This window comes from Salvelinus alpinus, chromosome 6 (assembly GCF_045679555.1).
Source record: "Salvelinus alpinus chromosome 6, SLU_Salpinus.1, whole genome shotgun sequence".
Taxonomy (NCBI): Eukaryota; Metazoa; Chordata; class Actinopteri; order Salmoniformes; family Salmonidae; genus Salvelinus; species Salvelinus alpinus.
Genome location: NC_092091.1, coordinates 98,914,436 through 98,938,807, shown reverse-complemented (window position 1 = coordinate 98,938,807; position 24,372 = coordinate 98,914,436).

Genomic DNA, 24,372 nt, shown 5'->3' with positions numbered 1-24,372 from the left:
GTAGTGGGGTGGTAGATACCTAGTCTCCTTTATGGCTCTATTCTGATAGTGGTAGTGGGGTGGTAGATGCCTAGTGCCTTTATGGCTCTAATCTGATAGTGGTAGTGGGGTGGTAGATGCCTAGTGCTTTTATGGCTCTAATCTGATAGTGGTAGTGGGGTGGTAGATGCCTAGTGCCCTTATGGCTCTAATCTGATAGTGGTAGTGGGGTGGTAGATACCTAGTCTCCATTATGGCTCTAATCTGATAGTGGTAGTGGGGTGGTAGATACCTAGTCTCCATTATGGCTCTAATCTGATAGAGGTAGTGGGGTTGTAGATACCTAGTCTCCATTATGGCTCTAATCTGATAGAGGTAGCGGGGTGGGAGATACCTAGTTTCCATTATGGCTCTAATCTGATATTGGTAGTGGGGTGGTAAATGACTAGTCTCAATTATGGCTCTAATCTGAAAGTGGTAGTGGGGTGGTAGATACCTAGTCTCCATTATGGCTCTAATCTGATAGTGGTAGTGGGGTGGGAGATACCTAGTCTCCATTATGGCTCTAATCTGATAGAGGTAGTGGGGTGGTAGATACCTAGTCTCCATTATGGCTCTAATCTGATAGTGGTAGTGGGGTGATAGATGTATAGTGCCCTTATGGCTCTAATCTGATAGTGGTAGATGTCTAGTCTCCATTATGGCTCTAGTCTGATATTGGTAGTGGGGTGGTAAATGACTAGTCTCAATTATGGCTCTAATCTGATAGTGGTAGTGGGTTGGTAGATACCTAGTCTCCATTATGGCTCTAATCTGATAGTGGTAGTGGGGTGGGAGATACCTAGTCTCCATTATGGCTCTAATCTGATAGTGGTAGTGGGGTGATAGATACCTAGTCTCCATTATGGCACTAATCTGATAGTGGTAGTGGGGTGGTAGATGCCTAGTGCCTTTATGGCTCTAATCTGATAGTGGTAGATGCCTAGTGCCCTTATGGCTCTAATCTGATAGTGGTAGTGGGGTGGTAGATACCTAGTCTCCATTATGGCTCTAATCTGATAGTGGTAGCGGGGTGGTATATGCCTAGTGCCTTTATGGCTCTAATCTGATAGTGGTAGTGGGGTGGTATATGCCTAGTGCCTTTATGGCTCTAATCTGATAGCGGTAGTGTGGTGGTAGATGCCTAGTGACCTTATGGCTCTAATCTGATAGTGGTAGTGGGGTGGAAGATACCTACTCTCCATTATGGCTCTAATCTGATAGAGGTAGTGGGGTGGTAGATACCTGGTCTCCATTATGGCTCTAATCTGATAGTGGTAGTGGGGTGGTAGATACCGAGTCTCCATTATGGCTCTAATCTGATAGTGGTAGTGGGGTGGTAGGTGCCTAGTTCCCTTATGGCTCTAATATGATAGCGGTAGTGTGGTGGTAGATGCCTAGTGCCCTTATGGCTCTAATCTGATAGTGGTAGTGGGGTGGTAGATGCCTAGTGCCCTTATGGCTCTAATATGATAGCGGTAGTGTGGTGGTAGATGCCTAGTGCCCTTATGGCTCTAATCTGATAGTGGTAGTGGGGTGGTAGATACCTAGTCTCCATTATGGCTCTAATCTGATAGTGGTAGTGGGGTGGTAGATACCTAGTCTCCATTATGGCTCTAATCTGATAGTGGTAGTTGGGTGGTAGATACCTAGTCTCCATTATGGCTCTAATCTGGTAGTGGTAGTGGGGTGGGAGATACCTAGTCTCCATTATGGCTCTAATCTGATAGTGGTAGTGGGGTGGTAGATACCTAGTCTCCTTTATGGCTCTATTCTGATAGTGGTAGTGGGGTGGTAGATGCCTAGTGCCTTTATGGCTCTAATCTGATAGTGGTAGTGGGGTGGTAGATGCCTAGTGCTTTTATGGCTCTAATCTGATAGTGGTAGTGGGGTGGTAGATGCCTAGTGCCCTTATGGCTCTAATCTGATAGTGGTAGTGGGGTGGTAGATACCTAGTCTCCATTATGGCTCTAATCTGATAGTGGTAGTGGGGTGGTAGATACCTAGTCTCCATTATGGCTCTAATCTGATAGAGGTAGTGGGGTTGTAGATACCTAGTCTCCATTATGGCTCTAATCTGATAGAGGTAGCGGGGTGGGAGATACCTAGTTTCCATTATGGCTCTAATCTGATATTGGTAGTGGGGTGGTAAATGACTAGTCTCAATTATGGCTCTAATCTGAAAGTGGTAGTGGGGTGGTAGATACCTAGTCTCCATTATGGCTCTAATCTGATAGTGGTAGTGGGGTGGGAGATACCTAGTCTCCATTATGGCTCTAATCTGATAGAGGTAGTGGGGTGGTAGATACCTAGTCTCCATTATGGCTCTAATCTGATAGTGGTAGTGGGGTGATAGATGTATAGTGCCCTTATGGCTCTAATCTGATAGTGGTAGATGTCTAGTCTCCATTATGGCTCTAGTCTGATATTGGTAGTGGGGTGGTAAATGACTAGTCTCAATTATGGCTCTAATCTGATAGTGGTAGTGGGTTGGTAGATACCTAGTCTCCATTATGGCTCTAATCTGATAGTGGTAGTGGGGTGGGAGATACCTAGTCTCCATTATGGCTCTAATCTGATAGTGGTAGTGGGGTGATAGATACCTAGTCTCCATTATGGCACTAATCTGATAGTGGTAGTGGGGTGGTAGATGCCTAGTGCCTTTATGGCTCTAATCTGATAGTGGTAGATGCCTAGTGCCCTTATGGCTCTAATCTGATAGTGGTAGTGGGGTGGTAGATACCTAGTCTCCATTATGGCTCTAATCTGATAGTGGTAGCGGGGTGGTATATGCCTAGTGCCTTTATGGCTCTAATCTGATAGTGGTAGTGGGGTGGTATATGCCTAGTGCCTTTATGGCTCTAATATGATAGCGGTAGTGTGGTGGTAGATGCCTAGTGACCTTATGGCTCTAATCTGATAGTGGTAGTGGGGTGGAAGATACCTACTCTCCATTATGGCTCTAATCTGATAGAGGTAGTGGGGTGGTAGATACCTGGTCTCCATTATGGCTCTAATCTGATAGTGGTAGTGGGGTGGTAGATACCGAGTCTCCATTATGGCTCTAATCTGATAGTGGTAGTGGGGTGGTAGGTGCCTAGTTCCCTTATGGCTCTAATATGATAGCGGTAGTGTGGTGGTAGATGCCTAGTGCCCTTATGGCTCTAATCTGATAGTGGTAGTGGGGTGGTAGATGCCTAGTGCCCTTATGGCTCTAATATGATAGCGGTAGTGTGGTGGTAGATGCCTAGTGCCCTTATGGCTCTAATCTGATAGTGGTAGTGGGGTGGTAGATACCTAGTCTCCATTATGGCTCTAATCTGATAGTGGTAGTGGGGTGGTAGATACCTAGTCTCCATTATGGCTCTAATCTGATAGTGGTAGTTGGGTGGTAGATACCTAGTCTCCATTATGGCTCTAATCTGGTAGTGGTAGTGGGGTGGGAGATACCTAGTCTCCATTATGGCTCTAATCTGATAGTGGTAGTGGGGTGGTAGATACCTAGTCTCCTTTATGGCTCTATTCTGATAGTGGTAGTGGGGTGGTAGATGCCTAGTGCCTTTATGGCTCTAATCTGATAGTGGTAGTGGGGTGGTAGATGCCTAGTGCTTTTATGGCTCTAATCTGATAGTGGTAGTGGGGTGGTAGATGCCTAGTGCCCTTATGGCTCTAATCTGATAGTGGTAGTGGGGTGGTAGATACCTAGTCTCCATTATGGCTCTAATCTGATAGTGGTAGTGGGGTGGTAGATACCTAGTCTCCATTATGGCTCTAATCTGATAGAGGTAGTGGGGTTGTAGATACCTAGTCTCCATTATGGCTCTAATCTGATAGAGGTAGCGGGGTGGGAGATACCTAGTTTCCATTATGGCTCTAATCTGATATTGGTAGTGGGGTGGTAAATGACTAGTCTCAATTATGGCTCTAATCTGAAAGTGGTAGTGGGGTGGTAGATACCTAGTCTCCATTATGGCTCTAATCTGATAGTGGTAGTGGGGTGGGAGATACCTAGTCTCCATTATGGCTCTAATCTGATAGAGGTAGTGGGGTGGTAGATACCTAGACTCCATTATGGCTCTAATCTGATAGTGGTAGTGGGGTGATAGATGTATAGTGCCCTTATGGCTCTAATCTGATAGTGGTAGATGTCTAGTCTCCATTATGGCTCTAGTCTGATATTGGTAGTGGGGTGGTAAATGACTAGTCTCAATTATGGCTCTAATCTGATAGTGGTAGTGGGTTGGTAGATACCTAGTCTCCATTATGGCTCTAATCTGATAGTGGTAGTGGGGTGGGAGATACCTAGTCTCCATTATGGCTCTAATCTGATAGTGGTAGTGGGGTGATAGATACCTAGTCTCCATTATGGCACTAATCTGATAGTGGTAGTGGGGTGGTAGATGCCTAGTGCCTTTATGGCTCTAATCTGATAGTGGTAGATGCCTAGTGCCCTTATGGCTCTAATCTGATAGTGGTAGTGGGGTGGTAGATACCTAGTCTCCATTATGGCTCTAATCTGATAGTGGTAGCGGGGTGGTAGATGCCTAGTGCCTTTATGGCTCTAATCTGATAGTGGTAGTGGGGTGGTATATGCCTAGTGCCTTTATGGCTCTAATATGATAGCGGTAGTGTGGTGGTAGATGCCTAGTGCCCTTATGGCTCTAATCTGATAGTGGTAGTGGGGTGGAAGATACCTACTCTCCATTATGGCTCTAATCTGATAGAGGTAGTGGGGTGGTAGATACCTGGTCTCCATTATGGCTCTAATCTGATAGTGGTAGTGGGGTGGTAGATACCGAGTCTCCATTATGGCTCTAATCTGATAGTGGTAGTGGGGTGGTAGGTGCCTAGTGCCCGTATGGCTCTAATCTGATAGTGGTAGTGGGGTGGTAGATACCTAGTCTCCATTATGGCTCTAATGTGGTTGTGGGGTGGAAGATACCTACTCTCCATTATGGCTCTAATCTGATAGAGGTAGTGGGGTGGTAGATACCTAGTCTCCATTATGGCTCTAATCTGATAGTGGTAGTGGGGTGGTAGATACCTAGTCTCCATTATGGCTCTAATCTGATAGTGGTAGTTGGGTGGTAGATACCTAGTCTCCATTATGGCTCTAATCTGGTAGTGGTAGTGGGGTGGGAGATACCTAGTCTCCATTATGGCTCTAATCTGATAGTGGTAGTGGGGTGGTAGATACCTAGTCTCCTTTATGGCTCTAATCTGTTAGTGGTAGTGGGGTGGTAGATGCCTAGTGCCTTTATGGCTCTAATCTGATAGTGGTAGTGGGGTGGTAGATGCCTAGTGCTTTTATGGCTCTAATCTGATAGTGGTAGTGGGGTGATAGATGCCTAGTGCCCTTATGGCTCTAATCTGATAGTGGTAGTGGGGTGGTAGATACCTAGTCTCCATTATGGCTCTAATATGATAGTGGTAGTGGGGTGGTAGATACCTAGTCTCCATTATGGCTCTAATCTGATAGAGGTAGTGGGGTTGTAGATACCTAGTCTCCATTATGGCTCTAATCTGATAGAGGTAGCGGGGTGGGAGATACCTAGTCTCCATTATGGCTCTAATCTGATATTGGTAGTGGGGTGGTAAATGACTAGTCTCAATTATGGCTCTAATCTGAAAGTGGTAGTGGGGTGGTAGATACCTAGTCTCCATTATGGCTCTAATCTGATAGTGGTAGTGGGGTGGGAGATACCTAGTCTCCATTATGGCTCTAATCTGATAGTGGTAGTGGGGTGGTAGATACCTAGTCTCCTTTATGGCTCTAATCTGTTAGTGGTAGTGGGGTGGTAGATGCCTAGTGCCTTTATGGCTCTAATCTGATAGTGGTAGTGGGGTGGTAGATGCCTAGTGCTTTTATGGCTCTAATCTGATAGTGGTAGTGGGGTGGTAGATGCCTAGTGCCCTTATGGCTCTAATCTGATAGTGGTAGTGGGGTGGTAGATACCTAGTCTCCATTATGGCTCTAATATGATAGTGGTAGTGGGGTGGTAGATACCTAGTCTCCATTATGGCTCTAATCTGATAGAGGTAGTGGGGTTGTAGATACCTAGTCTCCATTATGGCTCTAATCTGATAGAGGTAGCGGGGTGGGAGATACCTAGTCTCCATTATGGCTCTAATCTGATATTGGTAGTGGGGTGGTAAATGACTAGTCTCAATTATGGCTCTAATCTGAAAGTGGTAGTGGGGTGGTAGATACCTAGTCTCCATTATGGCTCTAATCTGATAGTGGTAGTGGGGTGGGAGATACCTAGTCTCCATTATGGCTCTAATCTGATAGTGGTAGTGGGGTGGTAGATACCTAGTCTCCATTATGGCTCTAATCTGGTAGTGGTAGTGGGGTGGTAGATACCTAGTCGCCTTTATGGCTCTAATCTGATAGTGGTAGTGGGGTGGTAGATGCCTAGTGCTTTTATGGCTCTAATCTGATAGTGGTAGTGGGGTGGTAGATGCCTAGTGCCTTTATGGCTCTAATCTGATAGTGGTAGTGGGGTGGTAGATACCTAGTCTCCATTATGGCTCTAATATGATAGTGGTAGTGGGGTGGTAGATACCTAGTCTCCATTATGGCTCTAATCTGATAGAGGTAGTGGGGTTGTAGATACCTAGTCTCCATTATGGCTCTAATCTGATAGAGGTAGCGGGGTGGGAGATACCTAGTCTCCATTATGGCTCTAATCTGATATTGGTAGTGGGGTGGTAAATGACTAGTCTCAATTATGGCTCTAATCTGAAAGTGGTAGTGGGGTGGTAGATACCTAGTCTCCATTATGGCTCTAATCTGATAGTGGTAGTGGGGTGGGAGATACCTAGTCTCCATTATGGCTCTAATCTTATAGAGGTAGTGGGGTGGTAGATACCTAGCCTCCATTATGGCTCTAATCTGATAGTGGTAGTGGGGTGATAGATGTATAGTGCCCTTATGGCTCTAATCTGATAGTGGTAGATGTCTAGTCTCCATTATGGCTCTAATCTGATATTGGTAGTGGGGTGGTAAATGACTAGTCTCAATTATGGCTCTAATCTGATAGTGGTAGTGGGGTGGTAGATACCTAGTCTCCATTATGGCTCTAATCTGATAGAGGTAGCGGGGTGGGAGATACCTAGTCTCCATTATGGCTCTAATCTGATAGTGGTAGTGGGGTGGGAGATACCTAGTCTCCATTATGGCTCTAATCTGATAGAGGTAGTGGGGTGGTAGATGCCTAGTGCCTTTATGGCTCTAATCTGATAGTGGTAGTGGGGTGATAGATACCTAGTCTCCATTATGGCACTAATCTGATAGTGGTAGTGGGGTGGTAGATGCCTAGTGCCTTTATGGCTCTAATCTGATAGTGGTAGTGGGGTGGTAGATGCCTAGTGCCCTTATGGCTCTAATCTGATAGTGTTAGTGGGGTGGTAGATACCTTGTCTCCATTATGGCTCTAATCTGATAGTGGTAGCGGGGTGGTAGATGCCTAGTGCCTTTATGGCTCTAATCTGATAGTGGTAGTGGGGTGGTAGATAGCTAGTTTCCTTTATGGCTCTAATCTGATAGTGGTAGTGGGGTGGTAGATGCCTAGTGCCTTTATGGCTCTAATCTGATAGTGGTAGTGGGGTGGTAGATGCCTAGTGCTTTTATGGCTCTAATCTGATAGTGGTAGTGGGGTGGTAGATGCCTAGTGCCCTTATGGCTCTAATCTGATAGTGGTAGTGGGGTGGTAGATACCTAGTCTCCATTATGGCTCTAATCTGATAGTGGTAGTGGGGTGGTAGATACCTAGTCTCCATTATGGCTCTAATCTGATAGAGGTAGTGGGGTTGTAGATACCTAGTCTCCATTATGGCTCTAATCTGATAGAGGTAGCGGGGTGGGAGATACCTAGTCTCCATTATGGCTCTAATCTGATATTGGTAGTGGGGTGGTAAATGACTAGTCTCAATTATGGCTCTAATCTGAAAGTGGTAGTGGGGTGGTAGATACCTAGTCTCCATTATGGCTCTAATCTGATAGTGGTAGTGGGGTGGGAGATACCTAGTCTCCATTATGGCTCTAATCTGATAGAGGTAGTGGGGTGGTAGATACCTAGTCTCCATTATGGCTCTAATCTGATAGTGGTAGTGGGGTGATAGATGTATAGGGCCCTTATGGCTCTAATCTGATAGTGGTAGATGTCTAGTCTCCATTATGGCTCTAATCTGATATTGGTAGTGGGGTGGTAAATGACTAGTCTCAATTATGGCTCTAATCTGATAGTGGTAGTGGGGTGGTAGATACCTAGTCTCCATTATGGCTCTAATCTGATAGTGGTAGTGGGGTGGGAGATACCTAGTCTCCATTATGGCTCTAATCTGATAGTGGTAGTGGGGTGATAGATACCTAGTCTCCATTATGGCACTAATCTGATAGTGGTAGTGGGGTGGTAGATGCCTAGTGCCTTTATGGCTCTAATCTGATAGTGGTAGATGCCTAGTGCCCTTATGGCTCTAATCTGATAGTGGTAGTGGGGTGGTAGATACCTAGTCTCCATTATGGCTCTAATCTGATAGTGGTAGCGGGGTGGTAGATGCCTAGTGCCTTTATGGCTCTAATCTGATAGTGGTAGTGGGGTGGTATATGCCTAGTGCCTTTATAGCTCTAATATGATAGCGGTAGTGTGGTGGTAGATGCCTAGTGCCCTTATGGCTCTAATCTGATAGTGGTAGTGGGGTGGAAGATACCTACTCTCCATTATGGCTCTAATCTGATAGAGGTAGTGGGGTGGTAGATACCTGGTCTCCATTATGGCTCTAATCTGATAGTGGTAGTGGGGTGGTAGATACCGAGTCTCCATTATGTCTCTAATCTGATAGTGGTAGTGGGGTGGTAGATGCCTTAGAGCCCGTATGGCTCTAATCTGATAGTGGTAGTGGGGTGGTAGATACCTAGTCTCCATTATGGCTCTAATGTGGTTGTGGGGTGGAAGATACCTACTCTCCATTATGGCTCTAATCTGATAGAGGTAGTGGGGTGGTAGATACCTAGTCTCCATTATGGCTCTAATCTGATAGTGGTAGTGGGGTGGTAGATACCTAGTCTCCATTATGGCTCTAATCTGATAGTGGTAGTTGGGTGGTAGATACCTAGTCTCCATTATGGCTCTAATCTGGTAGTGGTAGTGGGGTGGGAGATACCTAGTCTCCATTATGGCTCTAATCTGATAGTGGTAGTGGGGTGGTAGATACCTAGTCTCCTTTATGGCTCTAATCTGATAGTGGTAGTGGGGTGGTAGATGCCTAGTGCTTTTATGGCTCTAATCTGATAGTGGTAGTGGGGTGGTAGATGCCTAGTGCCCTTATGGCTCTAATCTGATAGTGGTAGTGGGGTGGTAGATACCTAGTCTCCATTATGGCTCTAATCTGATAGTGGTAGTGGGGTGGTAGATACCTAGTCTCCATTATGGCTCTAATCTGATAGTGGTAGTGGGGTGGTAGATACCTAGTCTCCATTATGGCTCTAATCTGATAGAGGTAGTGGGGTTGTAGATACCTAGTCTCCATTATGGCTCTAATCTGATAGAGGTAGCGGGGTGGGAGATACCTAGTCTCCATTATGGCTCTAATCTGATATTGGTAGTGGGGTGGTAAATGACTAGTCTCAATTATGGCTCTAATCTGAAAGTGGTAGTGGGGTGGTAGATACCTAGTCTCCATTATGGCTCTAATCTGATAGTGGTAGAGGTTTAGTCTCCATTATGGCTCTAATCTGATATTGGTAGTGGGGTGGTAAATGACTAGTCTCAATTATGGCTCTAATCTGATAGTGGTAGTGGGGTGGTAGATACCTAGTCTCCATTATGGCTCTAATCTGATAGTGGTAGTGGGGTGGGAGACACCTAGTCTCCATTATGGCTCTAATCTGATAGTGGTAGTGGGGTGATAGATAACTAGTCTCCATTATGGCACTAATCTGATAGTGGTAGTGGGGTGGTAGATGCCTAGTGCCTTTATGGCTCTAATCTGATAGTGGTAGATGCCTAGTGCCCTTATGGCTCTAATCTGATAGTGGTAGTGGGGTGGTAGATACCTAGTCTCCATTATGGCTCTAATCTGATAGTGGTAGCGGGGTGGTAGATGCCTAGTGCCTTTAAGGCTCTAATCTGATAGTGGTAGTGGGGTGGTAGATGCCTAGTGCCTTTATGGCTCTAATATGATAGCGGTAGTGTGGTGGTAGATGCCTAGTGCCCTTATGGCTCTAATCTGATAGTGGTAGTGGGGTGGAAGATACCTACTCTCCATTATGGCTCTAATCTGATAGAGGTAGCGGGGTGGTAGATACCTGGTCTCCATTATGGCTCTAATCTGATAGTGGTAGTGGGGTGGTAGATACCGAGTCTCCATTATGGCTCTAATCTGATAGTGGTAGTGGGGTGGTAGGTGCCTAGTGCCCTTATGGCTCTAATCTGATAATGGTAGTGGGGTGATAGATACCTAGTCTCCATTATGTCTCTAATCTGATAGTGGTAGTGGGGTGGTAGATGCCTAGAGCCCGTATGGCTCTAATCTGATAGTGGTAGTGGGGTGGTAGATACCTAGTCTCCATTATGTCTCTAATCTGATAGTGGTAGTGGGGTGGTAGATGCCTAGAGCCCGTATGGCTCTAATCTGATAGTGGTAGTGGGGTGGTAGATACCTAGTCTCCATTATGGCTCTAATCTGATAGAGGTAGTGGGGTGGTAGATACCTAGTCTCCATCATGGCTCTAATCTGATAGAGGTAGCGGGGTGGGAGATACCTAGTCTCCATTATGGCTCTAATCTGATATTGGTAGTGGGGTGGTAAATGACTAGTCTCAATTATGGCTCTAATCTGATAGTGGTAGTGGGGTGGTAGATACCTAGTCTCCATTATGGCTCTAATCTGATAGTGGTAGTGGGGTGGGAGATACCTAGTCTCCATTATGGCTCTAATCTGATAGTGGTAGTGGGGTGGTAGATGTATAGTGCCCTTATGGCTCTAATCTGATAGTGGTAGATGTCTAGTCTCCATTATGGCTCTGATCTGATAGTGGTAGTGGGGTGGTAGATACCTAGTCTCCATTATGGCTCTAATCTGATAGTGGTAGTGGGGTGGGAGATACCTAGTCTCCATTATGGCTCTAATCTGATAGTGGTAGTGGAGTGGTAGATGCCTAGAGCCCGTATGGCTCTAATCTGATAGTGGTATTGGGGTGGTAGATACCTAGTCTCCATTATGGCTCTAATCTGGTAGTGGTAGAGGGGTGGTAGATACCTTGTCTTCATTATGGCTCTAATCTGATAGTAGTAGTGGGGTGGTAGATACCTAGTCTCCATTATGGCTCTAATCTGATAGTGGTAGTTGGTTGGAAGATACCTACTCTCCATTATGGCTCTAATCTGATAGAGGTAGTGGGGTGGTAGATACCTAGTCTCCATTATGGCTCTAATCTGATAGTGGTAGTGGGGTGGTAGATACCTAGTCTCCATTATGGCTCTAATTTGGTAGTGGTAGTGGGGTGGTAGATACCTAGTCTCCATTATGGCTCTAATCTGGTAGTGGTAGTGGGGTGGAAGATACCTAGTCTCCATTATGGCTCTAATCTGATAGTGGTAGTGGGGTGGTAGATACCTAGTCTCCATTATGGCTCTAATCTGGTAGTGGTAGTGGTGTGGTAGATACCTAGTCTCCAATATGGCTCTAATCTGGAAGTGGTAGTTGGGTGGTAGATACCTAATCTCCATTATGGCTCTAATCTGATAGTGGTAGTGGGGTGGTAGATACCTAGTCTCCATTATGGCTCTAATCTGATAGTGGTAGTGGGGTGGTAGATGCCTAGTGCCTTTATGGCTCTAATCTGATAGTGGTAGTGGGGTGGTAGATGCCTAGTGCCCTTATGGCTCTAATCTGATAGTGGTAGTGGGGTGGTAGATACCTAGTCTCCATTATGGCTCTAATCTTATAGTGGTAGTGGGGTGGTAGATGCCTAGTGCCTTTATGGCTCTAATCTGATAGTGGTAGTGGGGTGATAGATGCCTAGTGCCCTTATGGCTCTAATCTGATAGTGGTAGTGGGGTGGTAGATACCTAGTCTCCATTATGGCTCTAATCTGATAGTGGTAGTGGGGTGGTAGATACCTAGTCTCCATTATGGCTCTAATCTGGTAGTGGTAGTGGGGTGAAAGATACCTAGTCTCCATTATGGCTCTAATCTGATAGTGGTAGTGGGGTGGTAGGTACCTAGTCTCCATTATGGCTCTAATCTGGTAGTGGTAGTGGTGTGGTAGATACCTAGTCTCCATTATGGCTCTAATCTGGTAGTGGTAGCGGGGTGGTAGATACCTAGTCTCCATTATGGCTCTAATCTGATATTGGTAGTGGGGTGGTAAATGACTAGTCTCAATTATGGCTCTAATCTGAAAGTGGTAGTGGGGTGGTAGATACCTAGTCTCCATTATGGCTCTAATCTGATAGTGGTAGTGGGGTGGGAGATACCTAGTCTCCATTATGGCTCTAATCTGATAGGGGTAGTGGGGTGGTAGATACCTAGTCTCCATTATGGCTCTAATCTGATAGTGGTAGTGGGGTGATAGATGTATAGTGCCCTTATGGCTCTAATCTGATAGTGGTAGAGGTCTAGTCTCCATTATGGCTCTAATCTGATATTGGTAGTGGGGTGGTAAATGACTAGTCTCAATTATGGCTCTAATCTGATAGTGGTAGTGGGGTGGTAGATACCTAGTCTCCATTATGGCTCTAATCTGATAGTGGTAGTGGGGTGGGAGACACCTAGTCTCCATTATGGCTCTAATCTGATAGTGGTAGTGGGGTAATAGATAACTAGTCTCCATTATGGCACTAATCTGATAGTGGTAGTGGGGTGGTAGATGCCTAGTGCCTTTATGGCTCTAATCTGATAGTGGTAGATGCCTAGTGCCCTTATGGCTCTAATCTGATAGTGGTAGTGGGGTGGTAGATACCTAGTCTCCATTATGGCTCTAATCTGATAGTGGTAGCGGGGTGGTAGATGCCTAGTGCCTTTATGGCTCTAATCTGATAGTGGTAGTGGGGTGGTAGATGCCTAGTGCCTTTATGGCTCTAATATGATAGCGGTAGTGTGGTGGTAGATGCCTAGTGCCCTTATGGCTCTAATCTGATAGTGGTAGTGGGGTGGAAGATACCTACTCTCCATTATGGCTCTAATCTGATAGAGGTAGTGGGGTGGTAGATACCTGGTCTCCATTATGGCTCTAATCTGATAGTGGTAGTGGGGTGGTAGATACCGAGTCTCCATTATGGCTCTAATCTGATAGTGGTAGTGGGGTGGTAGGTGCCTAGTGCCCTTATGGCTCTAATCTGATAATGGTAGTGGGGTGATAGATACCTAGTCTCCATTATGTCTCTAATCTGATAGTGGTAGTGGGGTGGTAGATGCCTAGAGCCCGTATGGCTCTAATCTGATAGTGGTAGTGGGGTGGTAGATACCTAGTCTCCATTATGGCTCTAATCTGATAGAGGTAGTGGGGTGGTAGATACCTAGTCTCCATCATGGCTCTAATCTGATAGAGGTAGCGGGGTGGGAGATACCTAGTCTCCATTATGGCTCTAATCTGATATTGGTAGTGGGGTGGTAAATGACTAGTCTCAATTATGGCTCTAATCTGATAGTGGTAGTGGGGTGGTAGATACCTAGTCTCCATTATGGCTCTAATCTGATAGTGGTAGTGGGGTGGGCGATACCTAGTCTCCATTATGGCTCTAATTTGATAGTGGTAGTGGGGTGGTAGATGTATAGTGCCCTTATGGCTCTAATCTGATAGTGGTAGATGTCTAGTCTCCATTATGGCTCTGATCTGATAGTGGTAGTGGGGTGGTAGATACCTAGTCTCCATTATGGCTCTAATCTGATAGTGGTAGTGGGGTGGGAGATACCTAGTCTCCATTATGGCTCTAATCTGATAGTGGTAGTGGGGTGGTAGATGACTAGAGCCCGTATGGCTCTAATCTGATAGTGGTATTGGGGTGGTAGATACCTAGTCTCCATTATGGCTCTAATCTGGTAGTGGTAGAGGGGTGGTAGATACCTTGTCTTCATTATGGCTCTAATCTGATAGTAGTAGTGGGGTGGTAGATACCTAGTCTCCATTATGGCTCTAATCTGATAGTGGTAGTGGGGTGGTAGATACCTAGTCTCCATTATGGCTCTAATTTGGTAGTGGTAGTGGGGTGGTAGATACCTAGTCTCCATTATGGCTCTAATCTGGTAGTGGTAGTGGGGTGGAAGATACCTAGTCTCCATTATGGCTCTAATCTGATAGTGGTAGTGGGGTGGTAGATACCTAGTCTCCATTATGGCTCTAATCTGGTAGTGGTAGTGGTGTGGTAGATACCTAGTCTCCATTATGGCTCTAATCTGGAAGTGGTAGTTGGGTGGTAGATAGCTAGTCTCCATTATGGCTCTAATCTGATAGTGGTAGTGGGGTGGTAGATGCCTAGTGCCTTTATGGCTCTAATCTGATAGTGGTAGTGGGGTGGTAGATGCCTAGTGCCCTTATGGCTCTAATCTGATAGTGGTAGTGGGGTGGTAGATACCTAGTCTCCATTATGGCTCTAATCTTATAGTGGTAGTGGGGTGGTAGATGCCTAGTGCCTTTATGGCTCTAATCTGATAGTGGTAGTTTGGTGATAGATGCCTAGTGCCCTTATGGCTCTAATCTGATAGTGGTAGTGGGGTGGTAGATACCTAGTCTCCATTATGGCTCTAATCTGATAGTGGTAGTGGGGTGGTAGATACCTAGTCTCCATTATGGCTCTAATCTGGTAGTGGTAGTGGGGTGAAAGATACCTAGTCTCCATTATGGCTCTAATCTGATAGTGGTAGTGGGGTGGTAGGTACCTAGTCTCCATTATGGCTCTAATCTGGTAGTGGTAGAGGGGTGGTAGATACCTTGTCTTCATTATGGCTCTAATCTGATAGTAGTAGTGGGGTGGTAGATACCTAGTCTCCATTATGGCTCTAATCTGATAGTGGTAGTTGGTTGGAAGATACCTACTCTCCATTATGGCTCTAATCTGATAGAGGTAGTGGGGTGGTAGATACCTAGTCTCCATTATGGCTCTAATCTGATAGTGGTAGTGGGGTGGTAGATACCTAGTCTCCATTATGGCTCTAATTTGGTAGTGGTAGTGGGGTGGTAGATACCTAGTCTCCATTATGGCTCTAATCTGGTAGTGGTAGTGGGGTGGAAGATACCTAGTCTCCATTATGGCTCTAATCTGATAGTGGTAGTGGGGTGGTAGATACCTAGTCTCCATTATGGCTCTAATCTGGTAGTGGTAGTGGTGTGGTAGATACCTAGTCTCCATTATGGCTCTAATCTGGAAGTGGTAGTTGGGTGGTAGATACCTAATCTCCATTATGGCTCTAATCTGATAGTGGTAGTGGGGTGGTAGATACCTAGTCTCCATTATGGCTCTAATCTGATAGTGGTAGTGGGGTGGTAGATGCCTAGTGCCTTTATGGCTCTAATCTGATAGTGGTAGTGGGGTGGTAGATGCCTAGTGCCCTTATGGCTCTAATCTGATAGTGGTAGTGGGGTGGTAGATACCTAGTCTCCATTATGGCTCTAATCTTATAGTGGTAGTGGGGTGGTAGATGCCTAGTGCCTTTATGGCTCTAATCTGATAGTGGTAGTGGGGTGATAGATGCCTAGTGCCCTTATGGCTCTAATCTGATAGTGGTAGTGGGGTGGTAGATACCTAGTCTCCATTATGGCTCTAATCTGGTAGTGGTAGTGGGGTGAAAGATACCTAGTCTCCATTATGGCTCTAATCTGACAGTGGTAGTGGGGTGGTAGGTACCTAGTCTCCATTATGGCTCTAATCTGGTAGTGGTAGTGGTGTGGTAGATACCTAGTCTCCATTATGGCTCTAATCTGGTAGTGGTAGTGGGGTGGTAGATACCTAGTCTCCATTATGGCTCTAATCTGATAGTGGTAGTGGGGTGGTAGATACCTAGTCTCCATTATGGCTCTAATCTGATAGTGGTAGTGTGGTGGTAGATGCCTAGTGCCTTTATGGCTCTAATCTGATAGTGGTAGTGGGGTGGTAGATGCCTAGTGCCCTTATGGCTCAAATCTGATAGTGGTAGTGGGGTGGTAGATACCTAGTCTCCATTATGGCTCTAATCTGATAGTGGTAGTGGGGTGGTAGATGCATAGTGCCTTTATGGCTCTAATCTGATAGTGGTAGTGGGGTGATAGATGCCTAGTGCCCTTATGGCTCTAATCTGATAGTGGTAGTGGGGTGGTAGATACCTAGTCTCCATTATGGCTCTAATCTGATAGTGGTAGTGTGGTGATAGATGTCTAGTGTCCTTATGGCTCTAATCTGGTAGTAGTGTTGGGGTGGTAGGTTCTAGTCTCCGTTATGGATCTAATCTGATAGTGGTAGTGGGGTGGTAGATGCCTAGTGCCCTTATGGCTCTAATCTGATAGAGGTAGTGGGGTGGTAGATACCTAGTCTCCATTATTGCTCTAATCTGATAGAGGTAGAGGGGTGGTAGATACCTAGTCTCCATTATGGCTCTAATCTGATAGTGGTAGTGGGGTGGTAGATACCTAGTCTCCATTATGGTTCTAATCGCATAGTGGTAGTGGGGTGGGAGATACCTAGTCTCCATTATGGCTCTAATCTGATAGAGGTAGTGGGGTGGTAGATGCCTAGTGCCCTTATGGCTCTAATATGATAGCGGTAGTGGGGTGGTTGATGTCTAGTCTCCATTATGGCTTTAATCTGATGGTGGTAGTGGGGTGGTAGATGCCTAGTGCCCTTATGGCTCTAATCTGATAGTGGTAGTGGGGTGGTAGATACCTTGTCTCCATTATGGCTCTAATCTGGTAGTGGTAGTGGTGTGGTAGATACCTAGTCTCCATTATGGCTCTAATCTGGTAGTGGTAGTGGGGTGGTAGATACCTAGTCTCCATTATGGCTCTAATCTGATAGAGGTAGTGGGGTGGTAAATGACTTATCTCCATTATGGCTCTAATCTGATAGTGGTAGTGGGGTGGTAGGTGCCTAGTGCCCTTATGGCTCTAATCTGATAATGGTAGTGGGGTGATAGATACCTAGTCTCCATTATGTCTCTAATCTGATAGTGGTAGTGGGGTGGTAGATGCCTAGAGCCCGTATGGCTCTAATCTGATAGTGGTAGTGGGGTGGTAGATACCTAGTCTCCATTATGGCTCTAATGTGGTTGTGGGGTGGAAGATACCTACTCTCCATTATGGCTCTAATCTGATAGAGGTAGTGGGGTGGTAGATACCTAGTCTCCATTATGGCTCTAATCTGATAGTGGTAGTGGGGTGGTAGATACCTAGTCTCCATTATGGCTCTAATCTGGTAGTGGTAGTGGGGTGGGAGATGCCTAGTCTCCATTATGGCTCTAATCTGATAGTGGTAGTGGGGTGGTAGATACCTAGTGCCTTTATGGCTCTAATCTGATAGTGGTAGTGGGGTGGTAGATGCCTAGTGCTTTTATGGCTCTAATCTGATAGTGGTAGTGGGGTGGTAGATGCCTAGTCCCCTTATGGCTCTAATCTGATAGTGGTAGTGGGGTGGTAGATACCTAGTCTCCATTATGGCTCTAATCTGATAGTGGTAGTGGGGTGGTAGATACCTAGTCTCCATTATGGCTCTAATCTGATAGAGGTAGCGGGGTGGGAGATACCTAGTCTCCATTATGGCTCTAATCTGATATTGGTAGTGGGGTGGTAAATGACTAGTCTCAATTATGGCTCTAATCTGAAAGTGGTAGTGGGGTGGTAGATACCTAGTCTCCATTATGGCTCTAATCTGATAGTGGTAGTGGGGTGGGAGATACCTAGTCTCCATTATGGCTCTAATCTGATATTGGTAGTGGGGTGGTAAATGACTAGTCTCAATTATGGCTCTAATCTGAAAGTGGTAGTGGGGTGGTAGATACCTAGTCTCCATTATGGCTCTAATCTGATAGTGGTAGTGGGGTGGGAGATACCTAGTCTCCATTATGGCTCTAATCTGATAGAGGTAGTGGGGTGGTAGATACCTAGTCTCCATTATGGCTCTAATCTGATAGTGGTAGTGGGGTGATAGATGTATAGTGCCCTTATGGCTCTAATCTGATAGTGGTAGATGTCTAGTCTCCATTATGGCTCTAATCTGATATTGGTAGTGGGGTGGTAAATGACTAGTCTCAATTATGGCTCTAATCTGATAGTGGTAGTGGGGTGGTAGATACCTAGTCTCCATTATGGCTCTAATCTGATAGTGGTAGTGGGGTGGGAGATACCTAGTCTCCATTATGGCTCTAATCTGATAGTGGTAGTGGGGTGATAGATACCTAGTCTCCATTATGGCACTCATCTGATAGTGGTAGTGGGGTGGTAGATGCCTAGTGCCTTTATGGCTCTAATCTGATAGTGGTAGATGCCTAGTGCCCTTATGGCTCTAATCTGATAGTGGTAGTGGGGTGGTAGATACCTAGTCTCCATTATGGCTCTAATCTGATAGTGGTAGCGGGGTGGTAGATGCCTAGTGCCTTTATGGCTCTAATCTGATAGTGGTAGTGGGGTGGTAGATGCCTAGTGCCTTTATGGCTCTAATATGATAGCGGTAGTGTGGTGGTAGATGCCTAGTGCCCTTATGGCTCTAATCTGATAGTGGTAGTGGGGTGGAAGATACCTACTCTCCATTATGGCTCTAATCTGATAGAGGTAGTGGGGTGGTAGATACCTGGTCTCCATTATGGCTCTAATCTGATAGTGGTAGTGGGGTGGTAGATACCGAGTCTCCAATTATGGCTCTAATCTGATAGTGGTAGTGGGGTGGTAGGTGCCTAGTGCCCTTATGGCTCTAATCTGATAATGGTAGTGGGGTGATAGATACCTAGTCTCCATTATGTCTCTAATCTGATAGTGGTAGTGGGGTGGTAGATGCCTAGAGCCCGTATGGCTCTAATCTGATAGTGGTAGTGGGGTGGTAGATACCTAGTCTCCATTATGGCTCTAATCTGATAGAGGTAGTGGGGTGGTAGATACCTAGTCTCCATCATGGCTCTAATCTGATGGAGGTAGCGGGGTGGGAGATACCTAGTCTCCATTATGGCTCTAATCTGATAGAGGTAGTGGGGTGGTAAATGACTTATCTCCATTATGTCTCTAATCTGATAGTGGTAGTGGGGTGGTAGGTGCCTAGTGCCCTTATGGCTCTAATCTGATAATGGTAGTGGGGTGATAGATACCTAGTCTCCATTATGTCTCTAATCTGATAGTGGTAGTGGGGTGGTAGATGCCTAGAGCCCGTATGGCTCTAATCTGATAGTGGTAGTGGGGTGGTAGATACCTAGTCTCCATTATGGCTCTAATGTGGTTGTGGGGTGGAAGATACCTACTCTCCATTATGGCTCTAATCTGATAGAGGTAGTGGGGTGGTAGATACCTAGTCTCCATTATGGCTCTAATCTGATAGTGGTAGTTGGGTGGTAGATACCTAGTCTCCATTATGGCTCTAATCTGGTAGTGGTAGTGGGGTGGGAGATACCTAGTCTCCATTATGGCTCTAATCTGGTAGTGGTAGTGGGGTGGGAGATACCTAGTCTCCATTATGGCTCTAATCTGATAGTGGTAGTGGGGTGGTAGATGCCTAGTGCCTTTATGGCTCTAATCTGATAGTGGTAGTGGGGTGGTAGATACCTAGTCTCCTTTATGGCTCTAATCTGATAGTGGTAGTGGGGTGGTAGATGCCTAGTGCCTTTATGGCTCTAATCTGATAGTGGTAGTGGGGTGGTAGATGCCTAGTGCTTTTATGGCTCTAATCTGATAGTGGTAGTGGGGTGGTAGATACCTAGTCTCCATTATGGCTCTAATCTGATAGTGGTAGTGGGGTGGTAGATACCTAGTCTCCATTATGGCTCTAATCTGATAGAGGTAGCGGGGTGGGAGATACCTAGTCTCCATTATGGCTCTAATCTGATATTGGTAGTGGGGTGGTAAATGACTAGTCTCAATTATGGCTCTAATCTGAAAGTGGTAGTGGGGTGGTAGATACCTAGTCTCCATTATGGCTCTAATCTGATAGTGGTAGTGGGGTGGGAGATACCTAGTCTCCATTATGGCTCTAATCTGATAGAGGTAGTGGGGTGGTAGATACCTAGTCTCCATTATGGCTCTAATCTGATAGTGGTAGTGGGGTGATAGATGTATAGTGCCCTTATGGCTCTAATCTGATAGTGGTAGATGTCTAGTCTCCATTATGGCTCTAATCTGATATTGGTAGTGGGGTGGTAAATGACTAGTCTCAATTATGGCTCTAATCTGATAGTGGTAGTGGGGTGGTAGATGCCTAGTGCCTTTATGGCTCTAATCTGATAGTGGTAGATGCCTAGTGCCCTTATGGCTCTAATCTGATAGTGGTAGTGGGGTGGTAGATACCTAGTCTCCATCCTGGCTCTAATCTGATGGAGGTAGCGGGGTGGGAGATACCTAGTCTCCATTATGGCTCTAATCTGATAGTGGTAGTGGGGTGGGAGATACCTAGTCCCCATTATGGCTCTAATCTGATAGTGGAAGTGGGGTGATAGATACCTAGTCTCCATTATGGCTCTAAACTAATAGTGGAAGTGGGGTGGTAGATGCCTAGTGCTTTTATGGCTCTAATCTGATAGTGGTAGTGGGGTGGTAGATGCCTAGTGCCCTTATGGCTCTAATCTGATAGTGGTAGTGGGGTGGTAGATAACTAGTCTCCATTATGGCTCTAATCTGATAGTGGTAGTGGGGTGGTAGATACCTAGTCTCCATTATGGCTCTAATCTGATAGTGGTAGTGGGGTGGTAGATGCCTAGTGCCTTTATGGCTCTAATCTGATTGTGGTAGTGGGGTGGTAGATGCCTAGTGCCTTTATGACTCTAATCTGATAGTGGTAGTGGGGTGATAGATGCCAAGTGCCCTTATGGCTCTAATCTGATAGTGGTAGTGGGGTGGTAGATACCTAGTCTCCATTATGGCTCTAATCTGGTAGTGGTAGAGGGGTGGTAGATACCTAGTCTCCATTATGGCCTTAATCTGATAGTGGTAGTGGGGTGGTAGATACCTAGTCTCCATTATGGCTCTAATCTGATAGTGGTAGTGGGGTGGAAGATACCTACTCTCCATTATGGCTCTAATCTGATAGAGGTAGTGGGGTGGTAGATACCTAGTCTCCATTATGGCTCTAATCTGGTAGTGGTAGTGGGGTGGAAGATACCTACTCTCCATTATGGCTCTATTCTGATAGTGGTAGTGGGGTGGTAGATGCCTAGTGCCTTTATGGCTCTAATCTGATAGTGGTAGTGGGGTGATAGATGCCTAGTGCCCTTATGGCTCTAATCTGATAGTGGTAGTGGGGTGGTAGATACCTAGTTTCCATTATGGCTCTAATCTGATAGTGGTAGTGGGGTGGTAGATGTCTAGTGCCCTTATGGCTCTAATCTGATAGTGGTAGCGGGGTGGTAGATGCCTAGTGCCCTTATGGCTCTAATCTGATAGTGGTAGTGTGGTGGTAGATGCCTAGTGCCCTTATGGCTCTAATCTGATAGTGGTAGTGGGGTGGTAGATACCTAGTCTCCATTATGGCTCTAATCTGGTAGTGGTAGAGGGGTGGTAGATACCTAGTCTCCATTATGGCTCTAATCTGATAGTAGTAGTGGGGTGGTAGATACCTAGTCTCCATTATGGCTCTAATCTGATAGTGGTAGTGGGGTGGTAGATACCTAGTCTCCATTATGGCTCTAATCTGATAGTGGTAGTGGGGTGGTAGATACCTAGTCTCCATGATGGCTCTAATCTGGTAGTGGTAGTGGGGTGGTAGATACCTAGTCTCCATTATGGCTCTAATCTGATAGTGGTAGTGGGGTGGTAGATGCCTAGTGCCCTTATGGCTTTAATCTGATAGTGGTAGTGGGGTGGTAAATGACTAGTCTCCCTTATGGCTGTAATCTGGTAGTAGTAGTGGGGTGGTAGATGTCTAGTCTCCGTTTTGGCTCTAATCTGGTAGTAGTAGTGGGGTGGTAGATGCCTAGTGCCCTTATGGCTCTAATCTGGTAGTGGTAGTTGGGTGGTAGATGCCTAGTGCCCTTATGGCTCTAATCTGGTAGTGGTAGTTGGGTGGTAGATGTCTAGTGTCCTTATGGCTCTAATCTGATAGTGGTAGATGTCTAGTCTCCATTATGGCTCTAATCTGATAGTGGTAGTGGGGTGGTAGATGCCTAGAGCCCGTATGGCTCTAATCTGATAGTGTTAGTGGGGTGGTAGATACCTACTCTCCATTATGGCTCTAATCTGATAGAGGTAGTGGGGTGGTAGATACCTAGTCTCCATTATGGCTCTATTCTGATAGAGGTAGCGGGGTGGGAGATACCTAGTCTCCATTATGGTTCTAATCTGATATTGGTAGTGGGAAGGTAGATGCCTAGTGCCCTTATGGCTCTAATCTGATAGTGGTAGTGGGGTGGTAGATACCTAGTCTCCATTATGGCTCTAATCTGATAGTGGTAGCGGGGTGGTAGATGCCTAGTGCCTTTATGGCTCTAATCTGATAGTCGTAGTGGGGTGGAAGATGCCTAGTGCCCTTATGGCTCGAATATGATAGCGGTAGTGTGGTGGTAGATGCCTAGTGCCCTTATGGCTCTAATCTGATAGTAGTAGTGGGGTGGTAGATACCTAGTCTCCATTATGGCTCTAATCTGATAGTGGTAGTGGGGTGGTAGATACCTAGTCTCCATTATGGCTCTAATCTGATAGTGGTAGTGGGGTGGAAGATACCTACTCTCCATTATGGCTCTAATCTGATAGAGGTAGTGGGGTGGTAGATACCTAGTCTCCATTATGGCTCTAATCTGATAGTGGTAGTGGGGTGGTAGATACCTAGTCTCCATTATGGCTCTAATCTGATAGTGGTAGTGGGGTGGTAGATACCCAGTCTCCATTATGGCTCTAATCTGGTAGTGGTAGTGGTGTGGTAGATACCTAGTCTCCATTATGGCTCTAATCTGGTAGTGGTAGTGGGGTGGTAGATACCAAGTCTCCATTATGGCTCTAATCTGATAGTGGTAGTGGGGTGGTAGATACCTAGTCTCCTTTATGGCTCTAATCTGATAGTGGTAGTGGGGTGGTAGATGCCTAGTGCCTTTATGGCTCTAATCTGATAGTGGTAGTGGGGTGGTAGATGCCTAGTGCCCTTATGGCTCTAATCTGATAGTGGTAGTGGGGTGGTAGATACCTAGTCTCCATTATGGCTCTAATCTGATAGTGGTAGAGGGGTGGTAGGTGCCTAGTGCCCTTATGGCTCTAATCTGATAATGGTAGTGGGGTGATAGATACCTAGTCTCCATTATGGCTCTAATCTGATAGTGGTAGTGGGGTGGTAGATACCTAGTCTCCATTATGGCTCTAATCTGATAGAGGTAGTGGCGTGGTAGATACCTAGTCTCCATTATGGCTCTAATCTGATAGTGGTAGTGGGGTGGTAGATACCTAGTCTCCATTATGGCTCTAATCTGATAGTGGTAGTGGGGTGGTAGATACCTAGTCTCCATTATGGCTCTAATCTGGTAGTGGTAGTGGTGTGGTAGATACCTAGTCTCCATTATGGCTCTAATCTGGTAGTGGTAGTGGGGTGGTAGATACCTAGTCTCCATTATGGCTCTAATCTGATAGTGGTAGTGGGGTGGTAGATACCTAGTCTCCATTATGGCTCTAATCTGATAGTGGTAGTGGTGTGGTAGATACCTAGTCTCCATTATGGCTCTAATCTGGTAGTGGTAGTGGGGTGGTAGATGCCTAGTACCTTTATGGCTCTAATCTGATAGTGGTAGTGGGGTGATAGATGCCTAATGCCCTTATGGCTCTAATCTGATAGTGGTAGTGGGGTGGTAGATACCTAGTTTCCATTATTGCTCTAATCTGATAGTGGTAGTGGGGTGGTAGATACCTAGTTTCCATTATGGCTCTAATCTGATAGTGGTAGTGGGGTGGTAGATGTCTAGTGCCCTTATGGCTCTAATCTGATAGTGGTAGCGGGGTGGAAGATGCCTATTGCCCTTATGGCTCTAATCTGATAGTGGTAGTGGGGTGGTAGATACCTAGTCTCCATTATGGCTCTAATCTGGTAGTGGTAGAGGGGTGGTAGATACCTAGTCTCCATTATGGCTCTAATCTGATAGTAGTAGTGGGGTGGTAGATACCTAGTCTCCATTATGGCTCTAATCTGATAGTGGTAGTGGGGTGGTAGATACCTAGTCTCCATTATGGCTCTAATTTGGTAGTGGTAGTGGGGTGGTAGATACCTAGTCTCC